Below are 24,793 nucleotides of genomic sequence, written 5' to 3'. Positions count from 1 at the left end.
TGTTTTTGCCTTTGTTTTTATCATTTTGTTTTTGTTCTTTTCTCTTTAAAATAAAAAAAAATGGCTATTGATTGAATGGGGGGCCAAAGATAATTCTGGTAGAGCCTAAAGCAATCATGCTTTACCTTTAATATGCATTAAATTAAATATTAGAGAAGTAGTTTGCTTAAAAACAAGTGTGCAGGTGTGGCAGCTGTCAATGTAGGGCATTTATTCCCTGGGCACCTCCTATTCCTGTGTATCCCAGAGACTCCACAGCACAAGCACCTGCAGTGCTCTTCTTGGGGAATTTACCTTTGCTGTAGGATTGAACATATTTGTCCTACATGCATGGTGGGCTGAAAGTTCCTGGTAGTTAGTGCATCCTTTAACAGTCATGAATAGGATTTGAGACATAAATAACTCAAATTTCTTATCCTTCAAATGGTCCAACTTTGCACTAGATTCTGTACTTGTGGTTCTCAAACTATTCTGGGCACGTTAAGATGGACCCCACAATGATATTAGGGGGTTTCTGAGATCAAAAATGCTTTTGAAGTGATATCAAAATGTAATTTGCCTTTTTTTACTTTCATTCCATTGCAAGGATACAATGGAGTTTTCCGGAGGCTAAATGACATGATGTAATGATGTCACTCCTGGGAAATCTTTTTAAAAATTTTTTTAAAAAACTTTTTTTATTTTAAAGAGAGTAGAAAAAAAAGGAACAACAACAACATACCAACATCACAGACATAAACAAAACACAGCAAGAACATTAAAAGTGATACAGGGTTTCAAACAAAATGATAGGAATTAACAGTGGTTGTTACATTACATATTGCTATCTTCAAATATGTTGCTCAGATTACCAGATGTATGAATGGAAAATTGTTCAAACCATTAAATATAATAAAAATAATTATTAAATAAAACATTAGAGATAATAGCTTCACTAGACAAGATGGTAGAAATTCACCAACGGTTGTTCCATTGCATAGTGTTGTCTTCAAATCAGTTGCTCAGATTACCAGATATAAACATGCAAAATTGGTGAAAAAATAAAAATATTTAATTTTCCTTATTTCTTTCTCTGGTATAGGAACCTGAAAGATAAGTAAAACTCAAAACATACAATAGGTGATATGACAGGGAAAGAAATTGCTTAAAGGAGGGGACAACTGGGATGAGGGAAAGAAGAAAAAAGAAAGTGGGAAATCTTGTGTTTAAAAATATTTAGTGTTCTACTAAAGTTTCAGAGATGAGGAGAATCGAAGAAACTAACTGCTGATACAATCATTCAGACTGTGTGACTTAATGTATTTGCCCTTGAAAAGGAATTGGATGTCCTGTTTCTGGACAGTACTACATTACTCACACTTTACCTGGCAGACTGACTGTGGGATTTATGACTGTCAGAGCTTTGGCCTCTTCTCAAAGCAGATGTTCCCTGTCAAAATAAAGACACTATGTGTCAAGTCACTTGGGACACTCTGGATGTATTTGTTAGCTTTCCATGGCTTAATAAGTATCTGAGGCAAATTGACTTAAAAAGAGAAGAGGCTTATTTTGGCTCACAATTTTGAAGGTTTCAATCCATGGTCAGTTTGTCCATTGATTTTGGGCTGGTAGTGAGGCAGCACTTCATGGTGGGAACACACAGCAGGGGAAGCCCTCACTTAATGGCAGTAGGAAATGAACGGTAGAGAGGAAGGGGCTGGGTCCCAGTATGGGCTTCAAGGTCAGGCCTCCAGTGATGTAACAGCCTCATTAGGCCACCTCCCAATGGTTCCACCCCTTCCCAGTTGCCCTTAGCATACAGGTCTTTAGAGCACATCCACAGCATCCAAATGACAGCACTCAATGGCTTCTAAGCACTTTTCACCTTTTATGACAAGTGGTGTTTTAGTTTAGACAACATCTGTACTTTCAAAGCTTCTTATCACATTTACTAAAAAGCTGTTGGGAAAATTGAGACAGTAGGTAAAACTGTTGAATATGTCATTCCTTTGGAATGGATTATTATTTTTCTAGTACTTTATTTTATTGACTGTAAGATATAGTTGACTTTAAGACATAAAATCATATTGGTTATTTTATGTATAATCAAGATTTAATAAATGATATTGCTAATTAAACAAGTACTTAATACTTCCCTGGAAGTTTGAATTCTGATTGATATTTTTACAAAGATATATGAATTTGTATCTAATATTAGTTGGATGTGTATATTTGTATCTGATATTGCTTTTATTTATGTAAGAAAATAATCATAAGAAGAGCATTAAGTTATCCCCCATATTCCTTCAGATTGTACATCCAAATATTTTAACCATTTAAACTCAAAATTGTTTTGTTTGGTCCCAGCATCCTTTGTGTGCTCCAAACTGCTAATGCTCTTTATTGTTTTGATGTTATTTTCCTCTTGATTTCTTTTTTCTTCTGTTGATTCTTATGTTGCCAGCCAGGAGTTAAGTAGCTTCTATTCAAACTTAGAGTGAAATTTTGACAAATTACTATTTGACAAGGTAATGGTAGCCCTGACTGATGTTTAATTCAGCCACATCAGCATGTCACTCCTTTGAAATTTCTTTTTTTTTTTTTTTTTTTTCTCTGGTACCGGGAACCGAACTCATGACCTTGCGCTTGCCAGGCAGGCGCTTTTGCCGCTGAGCTAAATCCCCAGCCCCTGAAATTTCTTTAAAATGTTTTGTGGACTTTGGTGACTTTCCCTGCATTTATCACTTGCGTTGTTCAGGATGTATTTGGAAACCATTTATTACACAGTTCAGTGTGTTCAAACACAGTACCACTTCATGTGTTTGTAGGGATCTGTGCTTTTCTAAAAGCTATGGAATTGTGGTTGCACTACAAAGAATGTATTAGGCTATTACAACATCTCAGTGGTTTAACAATCACAGCCTTTCTTGCTCATACTGCATGTTTTTCTGGGTTGGTTGGGAGCTTTTCTGCACAGTACCTTCTGTGCAGGACCCAAGATGATGAAAAACAGCCACATTTTGGATCATTGCTGGTCACTGTGGCAGAGGGAAACAAGAAAGAATGAATTGCTCATTGCTTTTAAAATACTCATACCACTGGCTCTCCTATTTCTCTGGCCATGTTACATGGCCACAGTCTGAGATTTAAGGAGCAGCAATCATATTGAGTGCCTGAGAGAGGAGAGGGTACTTGGTAGTCATAAATAATGGCCACTACCATCTAGTGTCTGGTTATAAAATATTCTGCTCTTTCTCGCTCTTCTGCTTTCTCCCCTCCTCTTCACCCTCCTCCTCCTTCTTCCTTCTCACTTCTTCTTTCTCCCCGCTTCTCTACTAGGGATGGAACCCACAGCCTTATATGGCCTAGACAGGCATTTACTGCTGAGCTTCAATCCAGCTCTTGTTCACTGTCTTTACTACGTGTATAATGTCCTTATTGTCTTTCCTAAGAAATCAGTTCACAAATTCAATCCAGTCTGCATACCCAGCTTGAAAGGCAGGCTCTCTGATGGAGTAAGGGGATTTCTTCATTGGGGTATGGTATGCATGTGGCTTCTCTGTTAGTTTTGAATATGATGCCTCTTGATCTAGAGCCCTGTGAACTAAAAAGACAACCTATTCTGCTCCTCTTATTAGTGCCCTATCCTACACAATATATACACTAGACTAGAAAATTTATAGCATTCAACACTTCCAGTCATAGAAAGTGAGAATGGGAAACATACAATAATCTATGTTCTGAATCCTACTGGGCAGACAATACAAAGGCCCCCAATTTGGAAGCTGGAAATCTTCCTTGATTAACCTGGGGGCAGGATGTGTTTCCTGACTCTGTTGTTTTCTATGAACTTTAGAATGACCTGTTACCAATCAGTCAGGGCTTCTTTTGCTTGATCCACGTAGAAATCACAAATTGTCAAAGTGCAGCCCTGCTAGAAGCTTTAAGCTTTGAGTGCCAATAGCTCTCAGCCCTTAGTATTAAAGCTCTGGCCTCTGATGCCTCTGGTCAACCCTAGTTACTGCCAAATAGTGTTGGTCATCTCTAAGAAATAAATCACAAGTGGATTTACAGGCCCACTAGCAAAAGCCATTATCTGAGCAGGGCCTGTGTTGAAGCGTGGTGGTGTCACAAGATGCAGCCATCCTACACAGCAGCTGCAGGCCTGTGGTTAACCCATATTCACACTTATCCATTGGTCCAAATTGATCTCAATTTAAACCTCCCCATCTGAGCCTGCAGACTGGTCCAATTCAGTTCTGCTGTCAGTGTGCACCTCTGGGAGCAGATACAGTTCATTCAGGGTGTTTGCAGCTGTCATGGTTGCAGTTCTTGGAATGGCAAGAGAAGTGGCTATTTGATCAACAGCTATTGCGTCTCTGAGAAAAGTAGCAGAGCACAAACTGGGAAGTCTTCAGGAAGGCCAGCTGGAGCTTGGGGAGGTTAGGGATGTTAAAGACAGGCCTGCATCCCACCCCATCTTTGCCATGTCAGAGAGGTCTTCCCAACAACTTCTTCAGAGAGGCAGCTGTAGTGTTTGGAGCAACAGAAGTGGAGGAGTGCTACGGCTGACAGATGAGCTACACCTTTGACAGAGAGGCTTGGAGAATGGCTTTGTGCAATTACCAGGGCAATACAAAGCCATGTGTTACAGCATTCTACACCATGTCTGCATGGGAAGGAATAGGAGGAATTGCGTGTAGAAACCATGGCTTTGTCTTTACCAAATGTTTATTAATTTTATTATCCATTCATTCATCCATCCATCCCTCCAGTCATTCCTCTACCCTTTCTAGTGAACTGACTTTCTAGGTTCTTGGAAGTAAAGGGAAGAAGAAAGACTTCAAAGTGGAAAGATGAAAAAGACTTCAAGGTACTTATGTCTTTTAAACTGAACCCTGACAAAATTTAAAAGAACTTTCTCACTGAGACAGGTTGTTTCTGTAAGGCTTCCATCAATTTTAAGGTTATAGTTTGTTTATACTTTTATTTTTACATGAAGTTCAAGTGTACATTTTCTTTTCTTTTTTTTTTTTGTTTTTTGTTTTTTGTTTTTTGTTTTTTGTTTTCCCAGTACCAGGAATCAAACTCACGACCTTGTGCTTGCCAGGCAGGTGCTGTGCCACTGAGCTAAATCCCCAGCCCCATGTGTACATTTTCAATCCACATAAAATTTAAGGTAACTCACTGTCAGTGTTATACTTCAGTCATCTAAATGCGTGGGTTAAAAATCCTGGGACGGTTGAGAAGTAGACAAAAGTTAGGAAGGCACTCTTATCATGGAAGTGAGGACAGATTCATGGCTGTCATGGAACTCTGTAACACTGGATATCTTTATGCGGGACCAAGGAGGTAAGTCCACTGCAATATGTTTCTCTTACAACTTTATGATTTGGTAGACAGCCCAACTTCTTTCTTGGTTGGTGAGAGAACAACTGCATGGCCAAGGGTGAGGCTGGTGAGAAGGTGGGCGCCTCTCATCCTGGAAAGAAGGTGGCACTGAAAGTTGGTTCCCGGGAGGGTGTCAAAGATAGGTCAAAGTAACAAGCTCACACTCAGGCTGCCTGTCAACAGCTGAGGAAGAGCATGAGGTAATGTCAGACCCAGTGAGCAGGGACACAGCAGACAAGTACACAAAACCCACAGGACTTCCACAGGCAAGAGTGTTAGTGCCATTTGAGGCAAAATACCACAGACTGGTGCCATATTACTGGGGAAGGCCTGCTTTATCACAGCACCTGTATAGCATGGTGTCTTAGTTGCTTTCTCATTGCTGGAACAAAATACTTAACACCCACAGGTTAAAGGAGGAGAGCTTTATTTTGGCTCACAGTTTGTAGAGATTTTAGTCCTAGTCAGCTGGCTGCAAGGCAGGGTGGCATAGCAGAAGGTCATGGCAGAAGAGGAACAGTCCGCGGTTGAGCAGGCAGAAAGCAGCAAGGGGTCAAACGAGGAGGAGATACAGACCATCCCAGGTCATGACCAGTGATCTACCTCTTCCCACCAGGCATCACCTCCCAACATCACACGCAGCTGTAAACCCATAAATTGACTAATGTAGTATCATACACACATGGTCTATTCACCTCCCGAAAGGCCCACCTCTGAGTGCATGAGGCTTTGAGGTGGAGGACATCTAGATATAAACTATAACAGATGGGCAGAATCAATCCTAGCTGAGGCTACATATGTACTTATTTGGCAACAAAGAAAATGTTAAGGTTGAGCGACACAGAACTGGGCAGCAAAGAGGAAGGGCATGAAATGGTAGAAGACCTAATTTGTTGGAATGAATGAAAGAATGTAGAAAATTGTGTGAGAAATATTCGTGGGCAAGGCTGAGCATATTTAATTTGCTTGTCTAATGGTCAGGGCTTTGTCCAGTCATCCCTTTTGCTTCCAATCTCCCCTATAATCAGGCACCCATGGAGATTTAGTTATGGGCTGGGGGAAGAGAGGACTTATAATTAAGGGAAATCCTATAGTCTATAGGATTTAATTTTGGACTAGAAACTATTCTGCATTTTAAAAGTCTGTTCCCACGAGTATTTTGAGGACACTTTTTTTTACTGATGAGATAGTTGAGAGTATTAATCAGAAAATCCAAATGTGCATCATTTAAAATATTGCTGATTAGCTTTTCATTGCTTTGGTAAGACATGGATGTTTTACCATATTTTTACATTTAAAATATAGATAAGATTCTGCTTCTAATGCCCACAAGTCTTCTAATTACAGTGATTTCCCTATGATACATACGTTTGTGCTTTGTACCATTAAGGTGAGTATTGTTGAGCTTCTTAAGAAACATTCCCACTTATGTGCCATACATTATTTTTAGGGTAAGTATTTGTCAAAAACTAGTGAATTCGCTTGCTCTGAATTTCTTCCAAATACTCTAAATGACCTTGTAGTATGATTAATCATAGTATATTTGTTTTTGAAGACTAACTCACATCATATTTTGATTTAACTGGAAATTTTTTCCCTCCTTTTGGTTCTTTTAATGAGAAACCAGATTTGCAGAGAAAACAGTCCTTTGTATAGATACCAAGGCTGTGAATGGTGGACAGCAACGTTGCTGCCTTGACTGTCCCAGAGGAATGAGGCGTCTGAAGCCAGGCTGTTTTCTAAAGGTCAGCACTGGGGCCTTGGCTGTGATAGTCCAGTTCCTCTCAGTTTTTATTATTCTTGTGCAGTAACCTGACTTTGGTTCAGGAAGAGGAAATCCATGGCTTAATTGAAGACAACCAACATAAGGTCAGGAGGGTAATGCTAAACAGACTGGAGGTAAAGGTAATATGGAAATAAAGAAGGTAAGACCAGGGTAGATTCAAAGATTAGACCAAAGATGGAAACCAAATGCACCTGGAAGGCAAAGTATATTTGAACCCTAAAATATACGGAGCTTTGGGGAGATATAAAAATAAATCAAGCTTATTGAGTTTATTGCCTTTCCTCTTCCCTGGTGGCTTGTCCAGCTGTTGCCAAGGTGTGGGCAGGAGGTTTGTATGCCTGGTTTTTAGGTGTTTATCATGGGATGCCTGTGTGAGCAGATGCTGGTAAAATGCCTTCATTATACATCAGCTCTCAAACTTCACAGCTCCAGATATTAAGCTGCTTTGACTGGAGATTATAATGTTTCATTAAAATTTTAAATGGCACATAGCACTGTGCTTTTAGGTAATTTGTAATGTGCCTCTGGGCATAACACCGTTTTTATGTTGGTGTCTAAATTACACAAGAGGGTGAGAATGCTTCAGATTAAAAGGAGGAACCGCCCATGTGAGATCTTCTTTCAGCTAGCTGCATGGGTCCCTGCAGTCATGTGCACAGCTAATAAAATATTACACCTGAGGCACTGATTATCCAGAATAGAGTCACCTTGGCAAAGGCCACTGAGAGTTGGCTGTGAGTTTTCCCTCAAAGGTAGTTGTTATTAATGCCATTTTATACATATGGAAAACAAGCGCTGTTTAAATAAAATGCCTGAATTCTCATGGACTGGCACAATAGAGAGAGAGCCAGACTAGAGGATACAAAACAGGCTCTGAAACCAACTGGCTGTGCTACTCTGCACATTAGTTATCATTTGTGTCTCGGATGTTGCATGTGAACAAGCATGGTGATGAGGAAGGGAGAATTCATATTTTTAAGCACTTGGAACAACACTTGGCACAAGACAGATGAGACCAAAGTGGCTCTCTGGATCCGCCTCTTATCTTAAACACTTAGGGACAAAATATGTTTTGAAGTTCAGCATTTCTCAAACTTCCAGGAAGATACTAGCAAGCCAAAATTTATTTATGCAATAGCTACAGCAGGGTTTGGGGCACTCTGAAATCAAACACGTCAACAGTTATGCAGGCTAAGACAATGGTCATAATAAGTGGAAAAAAAAAGTAATGTGGTGGGTTCATATCAGTGCCAGCCTGACTTAGGCAGTAAATGATTAACAAAAACATGTCAATTTTCAGCGTTTTTTGGTAGTTTAAAACTGTGGATAAGGATTGTAATTCTGAAATAACACCAAGTGGCAGATAAATTATTGGTACACAGAAAATTCCAAGCTGTAGGACAAATTTTTCCTTTTATAGTTCTGCAAACCGAAAACAGAGAATTTAAGTGGTATGGTCACTGCCACACAGCTGCTCGTATTCAACAAAAGATTAGAATCTTGCCTTCTGACAGCTGAGTGTACCATACACAGATGTTTTTATTTATTTATTTATTTATTTATTTATTTATTTATTTATTTATGAGACAGGGTCTTGCTACATGGTTCACACTGGTCTTGAAGTCAAGGCAATCCTCCTGTTTCAGCCTTCTGTGTGCTAGAGTTATAGGTGTAGGGTTGCTGTGAGCTCCACACAAAAGTTTTTAAAAGTATATTCTAGAAATATTAATCCCGTGGAATGTAATGCTGGGTGAAATTTTAAAAAGGGAGGGTTCTTTCTTGGAAACCTGCTTTTTTGAGTTTATTTTTTATACATATATAAAATTGTAATAGTAGTGTAGTATCATGTAATGTTTCAATGCACATATACATTGTGTAATGTTTAAATTAGATTAAACATAACTATCTCTTCATTCATTACTTCTTTAAGCTAAAAACTTCCAAATCTTTTCTTGTAGCTTTTTGGAATACACATTATATTATTTCTATCTCTAGCTATCTACTGGGCCATGATTTACCAGAATTTTTTTTCTACCAGACAGTACTTTAGTGTCCATCCACCAACCCCTCTCTACTCTTCTCCATCCTCTGTATCCCCCTAGCCTCTGCTAAGTCACCTTTCTGCTCTCAGTCTGTGCAGCCAGGTTTTTCAGGTGATTGAGAACATGCCGTGCTTACTTTCCTGTGCCTGACTTATTTCACTCAACATAGTGCTCTCCACTTCTATCCATGTTGTCACAAATGTCATGATTTTGCTTTTGATGGCTGAATAGTATTCCATGGCATATATATATCATACATTTCTCATCCATTCATCTGTTGGTAGATACTTAGGCTGTTGGAAACCTGTTTTCTAATGTTCCAAAAGCTTTTACCATTTCCCTGTGTACAGAGAGCCCTCCTGGTCCTCATCACGGCCCAGGAGGTTTATATTTGGAATCCCATGGAAACGTTGTTGAAATTGTAATGAGTTAATTCCAGTCTACCACTTCTAGTGCAACCCACTGTGTAAACAAAGACACATTAATATATCCAAAATGGTGGGGAGTCCAGGGGGTCCTGAGTCCAGCCACAATGTTGGGTATCTGGAACCAAGGCCTTTACCCAGAACCATACTCGGACTTCATTCATTTGTGAAGAAGGGAGTGGCTTGAGGATGAGTGACTGTGAGAACCGTGGGAAGCAGGTGAGTGCCATGAGCTGGGCTAGGTAGGAGGCCTGAAATCACCTCTGCCATATGCAGAAAAAGTAATCTGCATAACACAACTGAGAGAGTATCTAATATTGTGGGACCTGTGCTTTAGCTCTGATGTATAATCTTTCAAGCCTCAGGAAGTCATAGCCTCTGACTCGAGGCTCAATCCCAGCTGACAGTGTGGCACATTGGCTCTTCCTTCCATCTCGTCTCGGCTCACACATGGGAACAATAGGTGGCGTTCCGGAGAAACACACCTGCTATCTTCAAACACTGCCATCAGCACCTTTGCTGGATCTGTAAACATTGCTTAAAGCCAACTGAAGGGATAAGGAAAGAGCCCTAGCTAGCTCTGTACATATCAATACATGGAAATAGGTCAGACTCAGCCAAAATGGAGGCAATTGCTCCTCTTTCAAAGAGAGTCACCCAGATGGTACTCCACACCTTTGGTATCTATGGAAGGAACAGAGATTGCAGACCCTTCTTAAGCTTATTTGACCATGTAGTTCTGATTAAGACCTTCTCATAGTACGGAGACATTCAGCTTCACATTTATTCTCAGGACAGTACTATAATGATCAGTACATCGGGTGGATATAGGCAAGGCAGTGGTTTCCACCATTGTCAGCAGCCCAGGAAGGAGTCTGACACTTTGTCTTCTTCTGGGGACATCTTGTGAGGAGAGCCACAAGCTCATCAAACTCCGTGGAGATGATGAACTCCAAGGTTTGTGGACAAGGTTAGCTGGACTGGAAAAGCACTATAGGAACCAGAGTTCAGTCATCCAGGAATCTCAGTGTAGCAATTTCCAGGAATGTAAATTCCTGACTATTTCTGGAAGACACTGTTGCAAACCATGATTTTTGGTTGCAAAGAATGTGGTTTATGAATGCGGTTAACAAACAGGAAATGACCCCCTGAAAACTGACTTCATACAGTCTCCCATCCCACGGCTGCACTCAAGAAGCACGTCTTTATCCTTTGGCTCTTGAAGAATTTCAGTTTCACCACAAGGCCATGAGTGGGATGATACTTATAACATCTGTGGGTAAATCCTGGGAATGGACTGAAATGGACTTTCTTATATGTATACCCACATGTCTTCCAAAGAAAACATGGCTTCTTCTCATGTCAGGATATTCTAGATATATTTCTCAGCCCCTTAGGGTGAGTTGTTTTTCCTGTAACAGTACCATTTCTTTTGGACATGCAGTTGTGGGGGGCACCATGTGTTTGAAGCTTTTTGTTCTACTAAGGTTCTGCTTGGAAAAATTTATATTAGAAATTGGCTCTTAAATAATTTAAGACATTTCTCTGTATTCCAGGGAACTGTCTAGTCCCTTAAATACTTTCTGTGATGTTTTCCTTCCAAACAACTGCATTTTCCTTAAGTTTGTTAGATTCTTTATTTAGAAAATGTCAACTACTTTAGGAACAGGACATAGATACATGGATGTTACCTGTGCTATCAGCAGCAAAGTTGTGTTAAGATGAACTTCCAAAAAAGAGTGGTTCTTATTTGTCTGTATATTAGGATCACTCAAGAATTTTTCAAAAGTGTCTGATGCCCAGGTTATGTGCGGACAATTATATCAGAATCTCTAGGGGCAAGATCCTGGCATCAGTATTTTTTGGTGTCCTGATAATTATGTTTGGGCATTGCTGAGAACCACTACCTCAGTCTAGAACTTCAGTCTGTCCTGCTCTCGTATCTTATGGGTTCTAGTGTAGTGGAGCTGAATTAGCTGAATCCAGGCTGAACACCTGTGTAGTTTGATCAGCACTGAGCAGTATGAGCTTGCTTGAATCAGAAAACCCTAGTGAGGCCTTTGCCCTCAGAGGCCCTGTCTCAGCAATCTCTGTGGTTACATGCTCTACTTCTCTGGCTCCTGTGGACATGGGAACTTGTGACCCCTTGGGATACAGAAGGGATTTCCTTGTTCAAAACTGTGTAAAAACAATGGCAAGATTAACTGAAAAAAGCTATGCATACATGGAAGGATGAAAATACTTATTGCTACAGAACAAAAGCTTACCATTGTGCCCCTGTTGGAGCGTTCGCTTCAGGACCAAGAGCTATGTGCTGAGGTTTATGTAAATGGATATCCTACATGTGGTCCATGGCAGCTAAGATGGGGTGACATGGAGGCCTTCCTGAGAAGGTAAGGCCTGACACTGCGAAGAGGAAAACAGTCAATGAGAATAATGATGAGCAGGTGGACAGCGAATCCAGCCTGGGTTAAGGAAGGGTCTGGGAGAGGGGTTTAGGGTCAGGACAGCGAGGTGAGGAGTCTGCTGGTTTCCTCTTGCTGCAAGGCCAGTGAGAGTGGCAGGGCGTTACAGCTGACCTGGCCACAGCTGGCCTGTGCTTCCCCTCCGCCTCAAGCACTGCACGTCAATATGCACTGTACCAGAGTCTGTTGCAAGGGTCTCTCCATGTCTGGGATGTGTGTGAGTGTCTGGTGAAGGACACAGTGCAGCACAAGAGTGCTCTGGTGCTGACAACTTTCCCATGGCCTGTCCTCATGTGGCATGTGATTTGTGAGGACAGGACAAGAGAGTCAGGTACTGTGTGCAAAGAAGAAAGGATTAGGGACCTCACGTTCTGTGAACTCAACAGTTTTAGTGAGCAGCCGCAATACTCTGTGCCGGTACTGTGATCCCTGTGTGGGAAAGAGTTCATAAGCACACAAATCAGTCGGTGGTCTACTGAGTGGTGAGAATGGAGCAAAGTGGGCTGTTCTTTAAAGGAAACAGTCAGGGAAGACCTCAGAGCAGCACCCGAGTGAGTGAGCACGGCTGCAGATGGGGTTTGGGCAGAGCTGGAGGCAGGGGAGCTGGGAGGGGCAGCGTGGAGGTAGGGAGGCCAGCGTGGCTGGAGTAGAGGAAATGAGAGGGGCAGGAGACTGGAGACTTAGGGCCAGGTCCTGTGAGATTTGATGCTGTGGCATATTAACTGGTAGGGATTTGGATGATTTTCTTCCTTTCTTATTCAAAGTGTTTGGCAGTGGAGAATGGTCTGACTTGCAAGCTGAAGAGGAGAGTTACTTTGTGGCACATGCAGGCTTACTCAAAAGGAGTTGAGACTGCAAAGACTGCAGAGAATGTGGGTCAGACAAAGCTGGAAAGGAAGAGGATCACTTTATCCTGCTGTTTTTTTCTTGGCATAAGCCCTACACAAGGAAAATAAAGATTGGAAAACTGTCCTTAGTTAATTTGTCAAAGATTTTTTTTTTTTTTTTTTTTTTTTTTTTTTTTTTTGCCAGAAAGGTTTTTCTCATAAAATCTCTTTTCTGGGGAAAAGAGAGATGGGCAAATCTGAAGCCCTTCCAGAATGAGCACTGTGAGAATGATTATGCTTGGAAGTTGCATCAGCTGAGTAGGTCTGGTTGGGATAAGACTGAAGCACACATGCTTTAAGTCTCAGGTCTCAGAAAGCTGATCGTGGGCCTTAGGCAGTCCTTGACAGAAAGCTAGTTTTGGTGCTACCTGCTCTATTTCATGTGGTCCACTTAAATCCTTATTTAGCCTTTGGTAAAGCTCTTTCATGTGGTCCACTTAAATCCTTATTTAGCCTTTGGTAAAGCTTTGGTAAAGCTGGCTAATAAAATATGCACATGTCTCATCCAGGAATGTTGGTCTGAGATCTAGTCTGGGTCTCCTTCCTTTTTGTCCCTTGGGTTCTGTGTCTTATGTTGTCCATGATGAGATACAGGCAGGGCTGGGTACCTTCCATTCAGAGCTGACATAAAACTAGCTATGGAGTGTAATTACTAATTCTTCATTTACAATTATTTAAAATTAATTATTTCCCGGTGTCTTAGTCACTTTTCTGCTGTGAGGACAAAATGCCTAACACCCAGCTTGAACGAGGTTTACTTTGGTTCACAATTTCAGAGGTTTCATGCCTGCATGGTGGGCTGGTGCCAAGGCAGAAATAGCATGGTGGAAAAGCCTGGAGGAGGAGGGCTGCTCACATCGTGCGGGCAGGAAGCAGAGAAGAGAGCAGCCAGGCAGGAGGTGGACCTTCCCTGGTCAGGCCCACAGTGACCGCCTCCAGTCGGGCTCCTCCTCCTAACAGCATGCTGGGCTGTGGAACTCAGTGGATGAACCTACAGGTGGGAATTTCTAGTCATGCATCCGGTACATTTATTTTGTTTTGTGTATACTGCACATTCTAGAAGCATCTTCCAACTCACTTGAAATCCTCTCTCTCTGCTTTACACCAAAGCTTCATGTCTCATCCTTAAACCTCTGTTTTCATTTTTATGGTTTTTCTCCTCAAGTTTTCTCTGGGTCTGTGCTCTCTGTCAGGCTTTAAGTTTCTAGAAGACAGAAACTTTATCTTATTTTTATTTTCCCATTGTCTCATAGAGTGTCAAACCTGTAGCAGGTTCTTAGTGAGTCTTTTTAAGAGAAGAAAGGAGCTGTTATATAGTTATTCTAAATCAGATTTCTCAATGTTGGGTTCTGTGGAAAAATCTCTAATATTTTCTGCTTAAACAAGTTCCATTGCCAAATAATTATGGGAACTGTTCTGTACTACATCATTATTTCGAATATTCTCAGTGCTCATCAGGTATTAAGAACAGCAGATAAATAAAACAGACTACACTGACTATACTGTGTAACTTTTTAACCCTATTCTCCAACATATTTGATTATGAATTTTATTTTAAAATACAACCAACATTACTACAGCATGGGATTAGTATCATGTGGATAATAGGTTGAATAATGTATTCTGAATTTTCTCTTTCTAAATAGCTGGAGAAAGAATATTGCCATTGATGAAGTTCATAAAACTAAGGAAGTGATTCGGGGTTCTCTATAGCTCTTGCCTCCCAGGTTCTGGCTAATAAAATATGCACATAAAGACTTTTAGCAGTAATGGCCAAAATATTATTCTTGTCAAAGACCAGGCAGTCCTCAAAGACCTTCAGTTTTATGAGTTGTGGTGAATTGTGTTGAAGGATATGACTTAAGCTGAGAGATAGTCTGGCTTTTTATTTTTCAACCAGAAATTGAACTCAGGACCTTCTGCTTGCCAGGCCAATGTGATGCTGCTGATCTATACTCCCAGGCCTGAGAGATAATATAGGACCTCCAATTTTCTTTCCAAATGAACTGAGTAGATCCAAGCCCATGGCAGTCATGGTGTTGTTGTGACGATCCTGTGTTTTCACTGTCTGGATTCAGGAAGTGGTGCCTCTGGACTCCCCACAGATCCAGGAGTCTTACAGAACCCAAGACAGGGGGCTGGGGATTTAGCTCAGCGGCACAGTGCCTACCTGGCAAGCACAAGGTTGTGAGTTCGATTCCTGGTACCAGAAAAAAAAAAAAAACCAAAACCAAAACAAAACAAAACAAAGAAAAAAAAAAAAAAACCCCAAAACAAAGCAAAACAGAACCCAAGACAGGAGTTGGAATTTGCTTCTCGACTGCAGTAGAGGAGCTCTGCTTCTTCCTATCAAGGTGGTCAGACTCAGAAATCACACAGACTGTTTCACTTTCAATGGAGGCAGGTAATAGGGAAAACAAAAGTTCTGTTGCAACATACTTTCATTTGCAAAGAATAGGATCGTGAGGAAATAAAGGTTGCCTTCTTTCAACACTCTCTAGTAAGATGTACTTTTAGCAAGTTGGGCTGTGTAGTGAAATTTATGGTCAGCCTTCTTCTAGGGGTCTGGAAGAAGCCACTGGGAGACATCTTACCTTTCTTGTGACTATTTGCTTCATGTGAATACTTGTGCTCTTCCAATGACATTGGGAAGTTTAGCTCCTCCACTATGGAAAGTTCTAAAGTACATCATAAATATTATTGTTAAGTAAACTTCAGTCTGTAAAGTATCCCATAGAAAATAAATTCCCTACTCACTTTCTCACTTCAGATTTTCCCAGGTTTCTTGTCTTGTGTAGCTTACTACAGCATATTGGAATTAACTTGATAGTATTCCAATATCTCAGGTGATATCAAAGGTGTGAACTGTGCTCTGCTAAGAGGTGACTAAAATGAGAAAGACACAAGTGCTGTCACAGAGAGTTCGCACAAAGTCTGTATATCTCTGGGGTTACATTTTCACATCACTTAGAAGAAAACCAGATGATTCTCACATCATAAGTCTGAATGCTTAGCCATCCATGTATAAAATATCTACATTACTGGTTATGTTTCTTGCATTACTTCTAAGTGTTTTGGCACCAAGTAAGCACAGTGTTAGCTACCATAATGAATACTGATTGATTGCATCATCATTTCAGGGTATCAGGTATAATTTGGAGGTGAAGTCAAACAACAGACTCTGCTGTGGGATTTAAGTGGGAGGCTAATAGAGGCATATAGAAGAAAACTCAAAAATTTGATTGAGTAACTGGCAGTGCTACTTAAGAGGGGTTGAAAGAATGAGGATGAAGCCATTTTGAATTCTAGCTTAGTCCTTCTCAGCCTGAGAAGTCCAAGAGACACCTAAGTGAAATTGTCAGTTCGGCTGTTGAATGTACAGACTCAGAGCACAGTGGAAAAAACAGGGATAGAAATAAATGTGACAGTTATAGCATACAAATCACTTGGAAATTCTTAGGACACTTTTATCATCTTCATGTATTTTTTGTACTTTCACTCTTAATTTCTTAATTTCAGCAGCACTCAGCATTTAATGCTATAGTTCTCATTCTATATAATGCTATCCAAAATACAATGTTTCTGATACATAGATAATAATCTGGTTTACACTAAGATGTAAATGTTTGCTTAACTGCTTAGTGCATTACTTTTCTTAGGAGCTTTGTTTTTTATCAAGTAGCCCTGCTTTAACTCAAAGAAAATAAGCTGTCTTGGTGAAATTCCAGGCAACAGTATGATCATGGCATCATTATTAAGAATGGGCTCTCATATACTACTTTTTGGCATCAATCTCTTTTTTCTGAGATAAACTCCATAGAGCACATTCTAGATAAATTCCTATTTGCTATATGAGTATATAATGAAGGGAAGGACATCTACATCACTTAGTTTGGGCTTCAGTCTATCATTTTTTCATATGAATGCTTGTGATTTGACTGGTATTTTGGTGCTCTGTTTTATATATTTCTAAATAATGTACCATAGTAAAGATTTGAGTTTCTTGTTTAGGTCTATAGGAGTCAGTAGTATGTACTTGCATGTGAATGCCTGTGTGTGTGTGTACATGTGTGTATTTTTACAGTTATCCAAAGGTCAAGATAATCCATTTGATGGTGGTATCATATCCCAAACTGCAACTTCACTATTTTATGTTCTATTGTTAAAAGTTTTCTGCACACACTTCTGCTCCCTTTTACTCCAGCATTTGCATCTTTCCACCGAAAGCACTCATCAGAGGTTTTCACAACAAAAAATTTTCAAAGTGAAACCCAAGCTCTGAATAATAATGTTATAGACAGTGAAGTTAGATAGAAATATAGGCAGTCAGACAGCACCAGGTCCTGGAAGAAGCCAGTGTAAAAGGTGAGATATATTGCAATTGTCGGGGAGACAGACACCTCTACTGAGGGCCAGACCTTAACAAAAGATGAAACAAATGCACCCACAAACTTCCTAAGGATAAACAACAGTGATTGATATTCTAAATAGGTATCAATCATCTTGGGAAAGTGAGGAAGAGGCACTGACTCCTATAGGAAGAGCCCCTGTTCTGTATTCATACCCTCTTGCTACCTGACTTGCTTTCCTATTTGATCCCAATTTAATCAATTTTACCTGAGCAGTTATGCTCATAATCTTATTGGTTGACCAAAATTTTTCCCACCTTATGCCCACCTTGCAATTTCTCATTTTTTCCACCTTGTACCTGCCTCACCTTGTGGTTTTGCTCTATAAAAATCCCTAGAAAAGGCAGGGTTCATGGCAACCCACTCAGGACACCTTTTGTCCTTCTCGCAGACAGAAGCTTTCTTTCCCCCAATAAATATATACTGCTGTTAACCTTCATTGTTCCTAAAATTTATTCTTTAACTTTAGAGAACATGAACTCATACCTGGCATCTGGTACTTTAGAAGTTTCTTCCCCTATACCAATAAGATATTGAATAAGAAGTTTCCTTGGTGATAGCAAGATCTAATAGAGCTAACATTTCAAAGCAAAATGCTAGATTATGCAGTTTTTAAGCAAAAAACTCAACAATCAATTTTACACCTCTAATACACAAAGAGAAAGAGAATAAAGATGTAGGATTTGAGGGTGGTAGAGACTGTTCAAGTACCTTACTTGGTGATCCTGGAGGTTAGAGGGAAATCTGTAGTCTGGTGTCTCCCTGCTGCGTAGAATACTAGAGTGCCACAGATTCAGTTTGGTGAACTCAAGTAGATGTGCTGCCTGAGATCCCATTTATGGAAGGATGGGAAATACTGCTGATACACAACCCTCAACTGCAACCCTTTCAGGGATAGATTTGGCTGCACAAAGCTGCCTGGCAGAATGTTATACCCTTTCAGGTCTGCTCATATCTGGTGGGTAACTGGAGAACAAGAATAAAGACCTGGCCATCTTGGCTCTGTATTTTACCTCTGATGGGCCACCATAGCTTGAGGTCACCAGCTAACACTATCCTTGTGCTGTTTGTCATTTCAGCTTCTGCTTCCCATTCCTGTTTTCTTCCTTTTCCTTCCACAGTTGTACTCTATTGGGGATCCTTTCCATGATGCTCTTTATCAGGGGCCCTGCAGTGGGCCTCCAGTCTCCTGCCCAGAGTTACGACACATGATGAGAGAGAAAAATAAAAGGAGACAAGAACTGGGAGAAAATAGGGCTCTGGGATAATCAGTATTCTCTGGGAACAAAGACCAAGCATCTCTACCTAGCCACCATTTTATTGGCTTGTGCAGGGGGATAGGGGTGGTGTTTTTCCTGGAACAGCCTGGAAGTCGTGGTTGAATGGGCAAGTTTAACATCATTAAGGAAATTAATTTTCCCTGTAATGTCCTCAACAAACTTCATCCAGCTCTGAGAGCTTCACAGCCTCATTGTCCAAGAGAAAGTGAGATTTCCACATTCCAAGATGGGTCCATAAGCAGGGCAAGGAGAGCTTTGGACAGATTCTATGTCAACTTATAATTCATGGTCCCCAGCAGTCTACTCCAAGTGCATTTTCTAATAAGCATCCAGGAGTCTAAGTTTCCTCTCAGAGAATGTGCACGAGGGAGCAAACTGCTTTGGTGGTGGAGTGGAGGAGTTGCTGCCACTTAAGGAGTGGCTTTCATTTCAAAGGTCAAAGTGTGCAAAAGTCATCCCTGAGACCACAAATAGGCCATTCCTACTGAGAGGAAGGGCTTCTTTTGCCCTTCGAGAGCTATTTGTTCGCTCAACTTTCATTTAGGAGCACACCTGAAAAGACGATGGATGCGAACAAAAAGAACGAAGAGGTGTATGTGCTTGAGGGCCAGTTAGAGTACCAAATAGGGAGACAGAAAGCATACTTGAACTATGGGCTTGGCATCTGAAGAAGGTCCACAAAGGTAGACTTACATAGACTCTTGAGAGGAAGTCATTTCAAACTTATACCAGCTATGAAGAGTGACCTTTTCTTTTCCATTGTCCAAATACACAGGGTCCAGAAATCCTGGTTCACAAATTGGGAGGAGAACCAGAATGCTCTCAAAGGGAGCAAAAATATCTTCAATGCCATTTTCCACAAGGATCATGGCCTGAGCTAGAGGAAAGGGCAGAGGGGCAAAGTTATATTCTTTAGTTGAAAAATAAAGTCTTGGTTAACATCCTGGACTATGAATTTAAACAGTTCTCAGTTCAAGTTGTGTTTTTTTTTTTTTTTTTTTTTTTTTTAAGTTAACAGGTTTGCAGGGTTTTATGTTAACTACACAATGGGAGAGGAACCATGGAGCTGCCTGAATTATGATCTAGGGGTAGAGATGGGCAACATGCTGCAGAAAGGCAAGTCTTGCTTCTGTAACTGTGCTCATTGACTTCAGGTCACTCAATTCAGTGGCTGTGGAACCCATGACCATTCAGAGAGAATATGACAGGATGCGATGAGGAGAGGTTTGTGAGGAGCATTGCCTGTGGGCAGAGAAGCCCCATGTAGGAGCGACATCCTCAAGTGTTCTGCCTCAAAGATGGCAACACACGTGAGATGCTCCAAAGTTCTACTGCTCTGCGTACTATTTTTCATTATATGTGAAGTCTCTGAAAATGGGCTAGCGATATTAGGGAGACTATCAACATCTTGCTCCTTGACTGCAATTGGCATCGCATAAATTATTTAGATGTGTCTTGGATATAGCGGCTGTGTTCAATCTCCCATCATTCAACACACAGTATGCTCACAGCACGTGTAGTGGAGGCTGCTGCCTTTAGTTTTAACATCAGAATAACCGAAGCTCTGAATCAAGTAGATTTTAGCTGTGTGTTTGGAAATAAACTCCATGTTAAAAATATCTTTCAACCTTTTGATTTGCTTGTATTAAGATACGCATTACATTGCAGAAAGGAAACCATGCTTACAAAGCATCATACATATAAATTTTTTCCAAAACTTGCTTTTTACCATATTTCCTCTCCAAATAAAAAACAAACATGTTTGGCCCTGTCATTTTTCAAAAATTATTCTAAAGCTTTATATTTTTAACAGGGACAAACCTTTGCCCTTTATTTTCTAATTGTTACATACATCAGTTGCCAAATTAATCAAACATCTTTCTGTACAAAACATGATAAACTCCTCGCACTTAGCCCTGAAAAATCCCTTGAAAACTCACTCAGAAGGGCAGCTGAAGAGAACAGGAGTGTTCTACAAAACTGGGCTGACTCTCTGATTTCCCAAACCTCTTGCTTTCTTTCTCTGTGATGCAGTCATTCCTCGCTAGACTTGGGGGTGGCCAGTGCCCAGGATGAATAAGCCTTTCAGGACATTATGTGAGTTATTCAGTGGAAGTCTTGGGGTTGTTTAACCTATGAAATAGACCACATCCCCTTACATGGGAGAGAAACATTTGGGTACATTTCTGCTTTTTCTACCAGAGCCAGATTTATATAATTTCCTTTGTAATTAAGCTTATCTAAAATATTTTTGCAATGAAAGAAAGCATATTTTTGGTTGTCAGTATTTGGTGTTGCTTTGATGACAGTGTACAGGACTGATTATTAACATAGCTTTAATATTTTAAAAGCAGATTCATCAGCTAAACACATGTACCAAGTTGTATATTGCCATTTGCTTCATTTTCTATAATTGGAAATAACACATTGGAAATAGCATGTGAGTATATTTAAAAACTTTACTTATATTTTGATGATTTAAAAGAAGCTTCTAATTCACTAATACTTTTTTGTGACACAAATGGTCTTAGAATTAAAATTTTTAAAGATTGTTCCAGTAAAAGAAACTATCATGTTTTTTTCAGGAACAGTCTATCTTAGCGGTGATAAATACAAGAACTAATTCTCATCATCTAACAGCTTGGAAAACAATTCAGTCTCAGCTCACTGACAAAAAAATCCCCTATGTCATCATCGTTATTTTATGAAATCATGTTGAGAGCAAAATACTTTAACGCTAGAATGGATGAAAGGTACTGTATCTGTTTAGTTTGCTAATTATTGAATGACTAAAGGCAAATCATTCTGTAACCAGGATGTGGTCACTGGGAGAGAGCAGCAAGACTATAGGATTACAGGTCATCACACCGGGAGGCAGCTGGGTAGGTCCTTGTTACCTAAAGGAAAACTGAAGCCCAGACAGAACGAGACACTGTTAATGTGCTTGGACCCCAGTACTTTTCTCTTACCTTCATTAAATCTGTGCCAAGATTTTAGGGAGGGTGTGTGATCAAGACTGTGTGCTCACAGGGAGCAAGATGATGCCTTTGCTATTGTCCTTTCTGCCCAGGTAGCCGTGGACAAAGGTGGAGTGGGGTGTACCAAGAGCTATTTGGAAAGAGTCATGTGCAGACTGAGTGATTTTACAAAATAAAGAGAAAAGCAAGCTTGCTGCCTATGAAAATTGCTGGGCAAATCTAGAATAACTTGAGGTTTGTCACACAATTAAGTGCATCCATTAACATAGACTCTTCTTTTTTTGAAGTACTAGGGCTGAAGTCAGGGCCTCCACATGAGTTAAATCCCCAGCTCTTTTTAATTTTTTTTTTTTTTGTCTTTTTGAGACAGGCTCTTACTATGCTGTTCAGGCTGGCCTTGAACTCACTTTGTAGCCCAGGCTGGCCTCAAACTTGCAAGGATCCTCCCGCCTCAGCCTCCCAAATGCTGGGATTACAGGCATGCGCCAACATGCCCAGCCCTAATTTTTTTTTTTTTAACTTTTATTTTGAGAAATGGCCTTGCTAAGTTGCCCAGGCAGGCTTTAAACTTGTAATCTTCCTCCCTCAACCTCCCAAACACTGGGCTTGTGGAGTGTGCCAAGGTACTGGTTTAGCATAGACTCTTGTTACATTAGAATTCTAGCTTTGCTGATTATTAACTAGTAAAAGGTTGGGCAAGTGACATACCCTTTCTAGGCTTCAGTTGTCTTATTTGGGAAATGGTAGTAATCACTACAGGATATCAGTGTTTTTAACCCAAATTGCACTGAATTTCTAGTCTTTCAGTTGGTAATTGCTGAAAGGTCTCTGTCTTTATTTTTACTTTTTATTTATTTTATTTATTTATTTATTTATTGAGACAAGGTCTTGCTGTGTAGTTCACACTGAAGTCAAACTTGCAATGATCCTCCGCTTCAGCCTCCTGACTGCTAGGATTACAGGTGTGTACCACTGCACCTGGCTGTCTTCAATATTATCTTATTGCATTGACATGATTGCCTGGGAAATATTCATGTTTAATAATAATGTTTGTGGTAGAAAATCTGACTAATTCTTGGCATCATATGATAATTATTATGTTGCTTATTCATTTGAAATACTTTCTTTTGCATGACAGAGAAATATCTTTCTATTCTTAGATGCTAAGAATTCTTTTTTAGTATACACATAGGATTGCTTGTTCGAGTTTATCAAATGTCAGCACTTAAAGTTGTCACAGAGTTTACATCTTTTATTTTATAGATGTGATAAATTTGAATATAGTTTGAACTATTGAGCTTTTCCTGCACTCCTGGTTGGTCACAATGTATCATTCTTCTAATATTTATTTATTTTTCCTTATGTTTAATTGATGAGTAAAAATTGCATGTATTTATGAAATGCAGAAATGTTGTTTGTTGTAACAAAGGCCTGTCTTACAGACCAAGAGGATTGTGTGACTCATGTTCTACAAGGCCATGAACTGGAAACAGATGCATCTTTATTCATATTCCCCCCCTTGGGCTTTCACTTGAAGTCCACATATTTCTTAGTCCAGGAACAGATTCTGAGAGGTTTTCAATGCCTAATGTTGTGTACTTTATGAGAAGGGAACACAAGGTTTTCTCACTGTGTCTGAGTATGTCTATGATTCCCATTTTTAAAGACTACTATGCTTGTACACAAACTCACTGAGAGAGAAATTAGGGAAACAACACCTTTCACAACAACATCCAAAAGAATGAAATACTTAGAACTCAGTCTAACAAAGGAAGTAAAAGATCTATATATTCAAAATTACAGTACTCTGAAAAAAGTGATTGAAGAGGATATCAGAAAATGGAAAGATATCTCTTGCTCATGGATAGGAAGAACCAACATTGTGAAAATGGCCATACTCCCAAAACTGTTATAATGATTTAATGCAATCCCGATCAAAATACCATTAGCATAACTCACAGACCTAGAGAAAACATTTCTAAAATTCATCTGGAACCAGAAGAGACCTAGAATAGCAACAGCAATCCTGGGCAACAAAGGAAAGGCAAGAGGCATTACAACTCCTGAGTTAAAATTATGCTACAAAGCTACTGTGATAGACCAATAGTAGACAGGAATTCCTCACTCAGAAGCCCTGGGGACTGCTCTCACCGGGGTTCCAGTGTGGACCCTCCCTGCATGGGCCCTGTGCCAAGTTAGCCAGTGCTCCAAGACCTGCTGGTCTGGTGGATGGAGTCTGTGCTTTACTTGCACCCAGACTCCCTGGGGGGGGGGCGGTTGCAGACATGAGCAGTCTGCCATTGCTTTTTGAGTGGCCTGGGTCTGGCTCCTGTGCAGGCCCTGAACTGACTAAGAAGCAGAATCAGGTGGATTGAAGTTGCATAGAGCCAGTTGCATGGAGCCAGTTGCATGTGACCTGCTCCCACTGCCATGGTTCCCAGCTGAAACTCATGGTGAGAGGCAGGTATTTCCCCTCTACTTCCTGGGGGCAGAGTGGGTGACCCAGGAACTTGCTGCCATTACAGTCTGAGTCTCTGCCCTCCGTGCACCTGCAGCAGACAGGAATTCCTCACTCAGAAGCCCTGGGGACTGCTGTCACTGGGGTTCGCATCTGGGCCCTTCCTGCATGGGCCCTGAACCAAGTGAGCAAGTGCTCCAATAGCTGCTGGTTCTGTGGATCCAGTCCATGATTTACTTGCAACCAGACCTCCTGGGGGGTTGCAGGTACGGGCAGTCTGTGATTGCTGTCGGTCAGGCCTGTAACTGGTTCCTGTATGTGTCCTGAACTGACTGGAGACACAGAATCAGGTGGTTCACAAACTGTTGACTCTGCAGTTTGTGTCTGGGTTTTGCCTGTACCCTAAATTGCCTGGGGACATAGGTCCACTGGACTGGGATTGTCACACCAGTGCAACCCAAGTCTGGGCCATGCACGTACATGGAACTGCAAGGGGATGCTGGATCAGATGGTCTGCCATCAGCTGATACCAATGCCTGTGTCTGAGACCTGAGATAACTAGATGCAAATCTACAACTGCTGGAAAACCCCAGACTAAGTAGAGCTTCTCAGTGGACACTGAGGGGCAAATCTGACCAACAGGAAAACTAGGGACACTAATGGCCTTTGCTGTGCAGCCACTGAAGAGGGAAA

This window comes from Chinchilla lanigera, unplaced genomic scaffold, assembly GCF_000276665.1.
Source record: "Chinchilla lanigera isolate Chin_1 unplaced genomic scaffold, ChiLan1.0 scaffold00139, whole genome shotgun sequence".
Classification (NCBI taxonomy): Eukaryota; Metazoa; Chordata; class Mammalia; order Rodentia; family Chinchillidae; genus Chinchilla; species Chinchilla lanigera.
This window is presented reverse-complemented; position numbering follows the sequence as displayed.